Genomic DNA, 8104 nt, shown 5'->3' on the forward strand with positions numbered 1-8104 from the left:
CTTTTACAGACAGGTTGCCTTAGTTGATTACTTACTTTTTATATGTTCCCACATAAAAAAATTGTTGTGGACAAATTAGGTACCATTAAGTTAGCATTTGGTTGCACATGTTTTGAATGCTAATTTGGATGTGTGACTTACTAATATCATGATTTTTCAATAATCATGCTTTGAGATTTGCTAAGTTGTTTTAGCAATTATTTCCATTTCTTTCTATTGGTGGTTGAGGTCGGGGAATGATGAATTTCAGTCTCATTCTCAGCAAGCAAAATTCATGATTAATGGGGTAGAAATTGAAAGATTAGCTTGACCAGTCTAAAACTTTGCACTTATTTACTTTGAAGAGCTCTCTTGATGCATTGGCACTGTTTTGGACAATTAGTGCACTAAAAGCACTGTCCATTAAGCCTGGAGGCATTTATTGGTAAATAGGCACACAATACACTTTTGTCCACTTTAAAGTACTAGGAACATCTTTAGCTACATCAGTGATAACAACATCAACAATAAACTTTCTCATCACATTGTTTTTTATTTTCTTGCCTAGTTCTGTTTTAAATGCAAATTATCACCTTGTTCACTGGTTATTGTATACTTATGCATAAACACATATATCAATTCAAATATCACCAACATTGTTGTGTGGCCATAAAAGCATGTTGAACCTTAAGTCTTGTAGTGTAATATATTATTCTTTTATTTGTGAGGCCTTCAAAAGATAATAGTTCATAAAGACTCAATGTCTGAGTGACTCATTATTGCTTTAGCTTGAAACCAGCGAGTTTGTGAAGAGTTAGTTAACTGGTTAACTGGTTAAATTCACTAAATGGTGTTCAGAAAAGTGAAATTGAGCTTGTGTTGCTTCCCATGTCCAATCTGCTGCTATAGTCCAATCTGCTGTGCGACGCTGTGCGTGCATCTCCACTGGTGTGAGGTAGTTTATTAAGTAAAACCATTATCATCACCAACCCAGGTCTATTAAAAACTATAATCTATAGTTTGGACTTCATATAACTTATGGGGCAAAGTGATTGCTTTTTCCTCATTAAAACTTTGCAGCTTTGGTTGCTGTTTTGTTTTTTTTTATTTATTTTTTTTATTTTATGGCTGCATTTTATATTGTGAGAATGTTGAGACAGAAAGCCTTGGCAAATTTAACAGCTTAAGAAATAGCAAAACTGTTCAAGTGAAAAAAAGGAATTACCATTTTGTCTATCTTCTTTTCTTGACTGAAGAATCTTTATTAATGAATTTAAATTTATGAATTTATTCCATTTCTTAAAATCTCATTCTCAATCCACATCAGCTGCCAGAGAAGACAGCAGTCAGTCTAATTCTTATCCAAGTGTTATTTTGACCATAAGAGCTAACCAGTGGGCTTGCTGATTTTATGAGTTGACCTGTCAGATATAATTAAAAATCCCATTATTGGGGTCTACTCATCAAAGTCTGCTCTTACTTCTTTTTCTTTACTGAGCATTTTGTTTTTAAGGTCCACTCACGATTGGGTCAGAGCCTCTTCAAAACAACAAGGCTTCTGGGGTGATCCTGGTCAGTGATGAGTATGTATTGAGAGTGGTTTGATGAGGAAAAAAACATGACCTGGCAACAAAGAGTGAAGTCCTCACAGCTCATCGATGCTTATGAGCAATAACATCTATCCCATGGTCTGAATCGATAGAAGGGCTGCTGCAGCATGAGTCAGATATTTTTAATGAAGGAATGTGTCACAAAGCACAGTTCATCTCACCCTGCTGGGTATGGTCTACATGACTGCAGACCAGCCAAAAGTGTTTAACCTTGTCCATCATTGAAAGTGCCTACAACGGGCAAGCAAGCATCGAACCTGGACCTTGGAGTAAGGTTGCCTTGTCTGAAGTTTTCTCAATCCTGTTTTATTTTACATCAGGTGGACAGGCGGGTACATGCGTACCATTTATCTCGGGAAGTGACGGCATCAGTGTGCACTAAGGTAAGAAGACAAGCTAGTGGAGGGATTATGACTATGGATTATTAATGTTCTGCTGGTAAACTCTGGGTCTGGGCATTCATATGGGTCCTACCAAAACATTGTTGCAGACCAGGTACACCCATCAAGGCAATAGCGTTCTCCAGTGCCAGTGGCCTCTGTTAGCAGGATAATGCTCTCTGCTACACTGCACACATTGTTCAGGAATAATTTGAGAAACATTACAAGATGAAGAATTCCCTGGCCTTCAACAAATCAGCATTTGTGGGATGTGCTGGAACAAGAGGTCTGATCTGTGGGGGCTCCACCTCACATCTCCCAGGACTTAAATATCATGACAGCAGAGGGCCAACAGCATATTAGGAGGTTGGTTATAATGACCAATTAGAGGCCTGGAATTATTCGGGGCCCATATGTCATGCCAAGTGTGGGGAACATTTGGTAGACTTGTCTGAACTGTTCTAAATTTTGCTAATCAAGACATTGGGGTGCATCCTCAAAATAGTCTTTTGCTGATGAATACTGAATGTGTTAATGCCTCTTTGGAAATGAATACATTAGTACATTATTAAGATGATATTATTTTTAGAAATAGTCATGAAGCACATCCACTTACAGAGTTGGGCAAAATACATGAAAAAGCATGATGCTTGAAAACGGAATACACTGTGCTAAATGTATTTGTTATTATATTCCATTACAGCACATAAAAGTAACATACTCAGAATGCATTTAGAAAACATTTCAAATGCATTTTGAAAAGGCACATGGGAAAATCTTTTTTTAATTAATATACACTGTCCTTCACTGTTTGGCCACTGGTTGGCAGTTTTATTCATGTAATTATTGTGTTAATAAGTTCCATGAAAAATGTACTTATCATTTAAATGAAGTTCCAAAAATTCTCAACTTTTTTTTTATCATCTGCTTTAGTCCCCTGCTGCTCCCACAATACCCTGAGCAGGAGTCCAGTACAACACAGATGGGAAGCTATCACTTGTATGTCCACTACTGAGGAGATTATTAGTTTGATTAGTTCTCATATGGGCTCAGTAACACTGATATGAATAACTGGCACATCTGATTTATCAGTCTATTCAGACTTTAGCAGAGCTCAATAACACTGAGATTAATAACTGATCATCACATTGATTTATTATTATTTATTGATTTATATATTGACAAGTAAAAAAGATAAACTGGATTTGATCTTGAGTTTATTGGAGTGTGTCTATTGGGAGTTCTATTAAAATCTGAAGTATGTCTGATATAGTATCACAGCTGCAGAGTCTTTGATATATTTGATTTATGATACATATGGTTAATGATTTATGACTTCCAGACAGAGGTGGAGCAATAATAAAAAAAAAAAAATTATAATAAAACGTTGCATTCCATCTGGGCTGGACTGAGAGGTAGCTGGCAAGCTGCCTTTGAATTCTTCAAGCCTGACAAACTCTGTGAAGTGCCACTGTCTGACTGATAAAAGAAGAGGCCTGACACTGTTTGGATTACTCTTTACTATTTTATGACATCTGGATGACACACAAATAATCTTTGACTGCATTTTAACGATAATTGTATGCTTTCGAATTGATCGCAAATGATGTCTTTTTGCATGATTCATTTTGTGCAGTGGAGAAGGCTGAGGACAGGAGAAGACGTGTACAGTACTTTAAATTCTCTGCAGGTGTCTTGGCGATGCAACTCTTCAGCTGGGATTTTCAAATATTTTACAGCTCAAGTCAGCTTTTCGCTAACTCTTTGTGTAGGTTGTATTATCCTCAAGAGATCCTTTAACACAGAAAGGTTAGAGACTTATAGAGAAAAGCATTTGCAGATTACACTGATGTGCAGTGTGTGCGTTCGTCTGCTTATATTTACCCTGTAAATCCTACTCAAAGTGTAGCCTTTTTCCCTCTAGTGTGCCTCTTCACAGTGATTAAGAAGTTGCAGTTATCACTGGCAATAACAAATGCCTGCTTTTATCCAGATGAATTATTTCTTACCAATAGCTCTTTGAAACAAGCAGGGAAATTGGTGTGGTTTCCATTGGGCTTTTAAAAATGGGAGAGGAGATATTTCATTAGGATTGATACAAAGAAAAAGCATCCTTTGCATTTTTGTCATGTTTTTGTTATTTCCATACATCAAATAAAACAAACAAACAAACAAAACAAAAAGCTGTGAAGCATTTACTCAAAGCTGTTGATGCACACTGCAAATTGAATGTAGATATAATTCATTGTGCATTTATATATGAAACTACATAATTACTTTGGGGCATAAATAGTATGACACAAATTAATAACTCTTATTTTCTCCCTGCCTATCACATTTCTATACTCTTTAAAAATGTTCCAAAAAGGGTTCTTTGGATGCCATAGAATAGCCACAGTTGGTTCCTTAAACTATTTATTTTACATTTTCTTTTTGAATGATTCAATAAATCAAAAGACTTTCTTAAAAGGGAAATCAGGGGTTTTAAAGAGTCTCTGCTGTAGTAACAGTGTCTACTCTTCTAGGAAGCTATACACTCAATTTTAGAAGTTTGCTGTGAATATTTCATTGCATTTAGCCACAAGAGCATTAGTGAGGTCTGGTATGGATTTTGGATGATTCTGGATAACAAACTCCACTCCAACTCATCCTAAAGGTGAAAGGTACTCCATCATTCCAGAGAACACAGTTCCACGGCTTCTAAGAGACCTGGTGACCACAGTGATCTTGCTTCCCTTTTCCCATTCTATTGGTCAATTTTCTATGCAGATTATGAAAGCTGTGAAGGCACAATTGAACACTTGTGTCAGCAGTGGGTGCACCCTAAAGTAGCTGTCCGAATACATTTGGATATACAGTATACAGTCACTGAACGTTTTATTAGGAACACTGTACTAATACTGGGTAGGCTCTCCTTTTGCTCTCAAAACAGCCTCAGTTCTTAATGCCATAGATTCTACAAGATGTTGGAAACATTCCTTTAAGATTCTGGTCCATGTTGACATGATTGCATCATAAAATTCCTGCTGTTTGTTCAGGTGCACTTTCATGCTACAAATCTCTCATTGTACCACATCCCAAAGATGTTCCACTGAATTCAGACTGGGAATGCTACTGAAGAGCACTCAACAGCTCTATAGGCCATGTCATGAAACCAGTTTGAAACGACTTTTTTGAAAGTATCGCATAATCACGTTGAAGCCATTAGAAGATGGGTAAATTGTTGCCATGAAGGGATGCAAATAGGCAGCAACCATATTCAAATAGGCTATGGCATTCAAGCAACGATTGCTTGGCGATAACAGGCCCAAAATGTGCCAAGAAAACATTCGCCACATGACACAGCCTGGACTGCTGACACAAAGTAGGTTTGGTCCATGCATTCCTGCTATTGTTGGCAAAGTTTGACCCTACCATCTGGGTACCTCAGCAGAAGTCGAGATTAACCAGACCTGGCTAGGTTTTTCCTGTCTTCAACTGTCCAATTTTGGTGAGCCTGTGCCCACTCCAGTCCCAGCTTTATGTTCTTAGCTGACAGAAGTGGAACCTGCCATGGTCTTTTGCTGTTGTAGCCCATTCGCCTCAAGGTGTGATATGTTGCGAATTTTGAGATACCTTTCTGCTCACCACAATTACACAGAGTAGTTGTTTGAGTTACCATAGGCTTTCTGTCAGCTTGAACCTGTCTGGCCCCTCTCTGTTGACCTCTGGATGCTTTTTCTTCATTGCACCTTTCTGAGTGAACTCCAGAGACTACTTTGTTTGAAAATCCCAGGAAATCAGCTGTTACAGAAAAACTGAAACAAGCCCAATAATCATGCTATGGACAAAAAATCATTTTTCCTCCATCCGGATGGTTGATGTAAACATAACCTGAAGCTGCTGGCCTGAATCGGCATGATTTTATGCACTGCACTGCCGCCAAGCTTTTGGTCGATTAGATAATTGCATGAAGTAGGTGTATAGGTGTTCCTAATTAAGTGTTTGTAATGTTTGTAATATAGCTACATATTTTTTAATGAAAATCTGCTGAATGCTATGTAGACTTATCAAAATGGAAAAAAAAACATTCTACATCCTGGCAAACAATATCAGATGACACATGTGTTAGAACACTTTTTACTTACAAATGAGGAGTCAAATCCACCCAGACTTGACTGACTAATTATACGTTTATATACATGAACGCTTGCACCAAAGCATTTAAAAACACTTGGATGGCAGTTTGATGGCATTTGTCTTGAGTATTTGAACACCTGCCCCTGTCAGCATATTTCTCATGTGTCATTTCTTTCCCTCATGGCTTTGCTTGCTTAGTTCCAGCCCATCAGTGAGCACTGACAACGAAGAGGCCGTTCTTGGATACAGTGCAAGACACGAGGTCAGCAGATATAAGAACCAGATGTGGACGGAGGAGCCAGGAGCTTCCAAAAACTCACTATACGTTTGCTTTCTTTCCCATAGTCAGGAAAAAGAAAAGAGGATTAACCACCTCTGGAGAAAAGACAGCAGTTTTGTTTTTGTGTCTGCTCAACTGTCTTTAGACGGTGTCTTTTGTCCTAATGTCGGCTTTTGATGTTCATGAACGCCTTTACTCTTTCCTGCATTGGGCCGTCTCTTTGTGTTGCTGTGTGGTTATTATATGATTAGTATGATTAGTCTGTCTCTCTCCACTCATCTCTGTGTGAATTGTTCTGTCTGTTTGGCTTCCTGTCTGACATTCTCACTTTCCTCTAACTGCATGCCTGAGACATTGGACCTCACTTATTGCTCTCCATAACATTAAAGTCAATAGGCCTGTAATAATACATCTTTAACATTTTGCTTCACTGCTTTTCCCTTGATTGTCTTGAAATGCAATGATGAGCTCTTTAAACTTCTCCTGTCTGCAAGCAGAAATGCTGAATGAAATCCATTAGATACACTTTGCGAGTAGGGGCCCAAGGGGCGGCCCCCTGCAAATATTGCTTTTCCACAGCCTTTAGTTATTGCTACAGCTGGATGCAAAAGTTAGGTGCCCCGGTCAAGCGACTGGTCATGCTTTGTTGATTTTCTAAGTGAAAATAAGTTAACACATCCTCTGTAGAGACACATGTACATTTTAATACACTATTACTGTTTATTTACTAAATTTAACATACTGGAACAAAATAAAAGATATGGCCTGTGCAAAAGTTATGGAACCTTTTATGTATTATATTTATTTTTTTGCGACATGTGAAAGTCAGCAAATAAAAAGAAATTGTGCACTAAAATGTAAATAAAAATGCTGTATTTATGTGTGTTCTCTGTAGTGGATGAGTTAACTTATCTTCACTCAGAGAACCAACAAAGCATGCAATTTGACGTGTTCAAACCTTTGCGTATGGCTGTATATATCTTCACTGCTCCATGCTCTGTCCACAAATGTATTCTTTCATGAAAAAACACTTGCAACACTGAAATTTAGGGTGTGTTATTAGTTTCTAATGCTATTTATAAATACTATAAAACACAAAGCACCATCATGATTGGAGTAATAAAATGCATTCAAACATACCTTTACTAAGAAAAATGTGTCAGATAAAAAGAAGAAAAAAATAAAAGGATAGAAAAAGAAAAAAAAACACAAAACAAAACCACAAGGAATGCTGGGAAGAGGTACCCCATCACTACAATATTCAGAGAAAGGCTGCACAAAGCACCAACCACTTTCCTGATATGCTTTGCAAAAAACTAATTATTACTAATAACTAAGATTTGCAAAATCCAACATTTAATGCTTCACCCATCTCTGCAATCTGCTGCATTTAAGAAATTCACTGCATTACTGCAGTGATTCTAGCTCTACATGAACACTTCATACATCTATGATTTCTTAATGAATACTTTATTAACAATATATGGTCTACACTATTAAGTTGGTGCAAAATATTTCCTGCATAATGTTTTCCTACTTCTGTCTGGACTATCATATCGTTGCTGTCTGAGGAAAACCTTGTATCTCCATTTTTGACGTTTTACAGTTTTTGACAGTCTGAAAAGATTCCTGGGATCAATAAAGGAATCTGAAAAGTACCTGTTGCCTTTTACACTGTGTGTAAATTTCAGAAAGAACAGACCAAAAGAAATTGCTCAAAATGACTTGGAAAAATG

This window comes from Pygocentrus nattereri, chromosome 2 (assembly GCF_015220715.1).
Source record: "Pygocentrus nattereri isolate fPygNat1 chromosome 2, fPygNat1.pri, whole genome shotgun sequence".
Classification (NCBI taxonomy): Eukaryota; Metazoa; Chordata; class Actinopteri; order Characiformes; family Serrasalmidae; genus Pygocentrus; species Pygocentrus nattereri.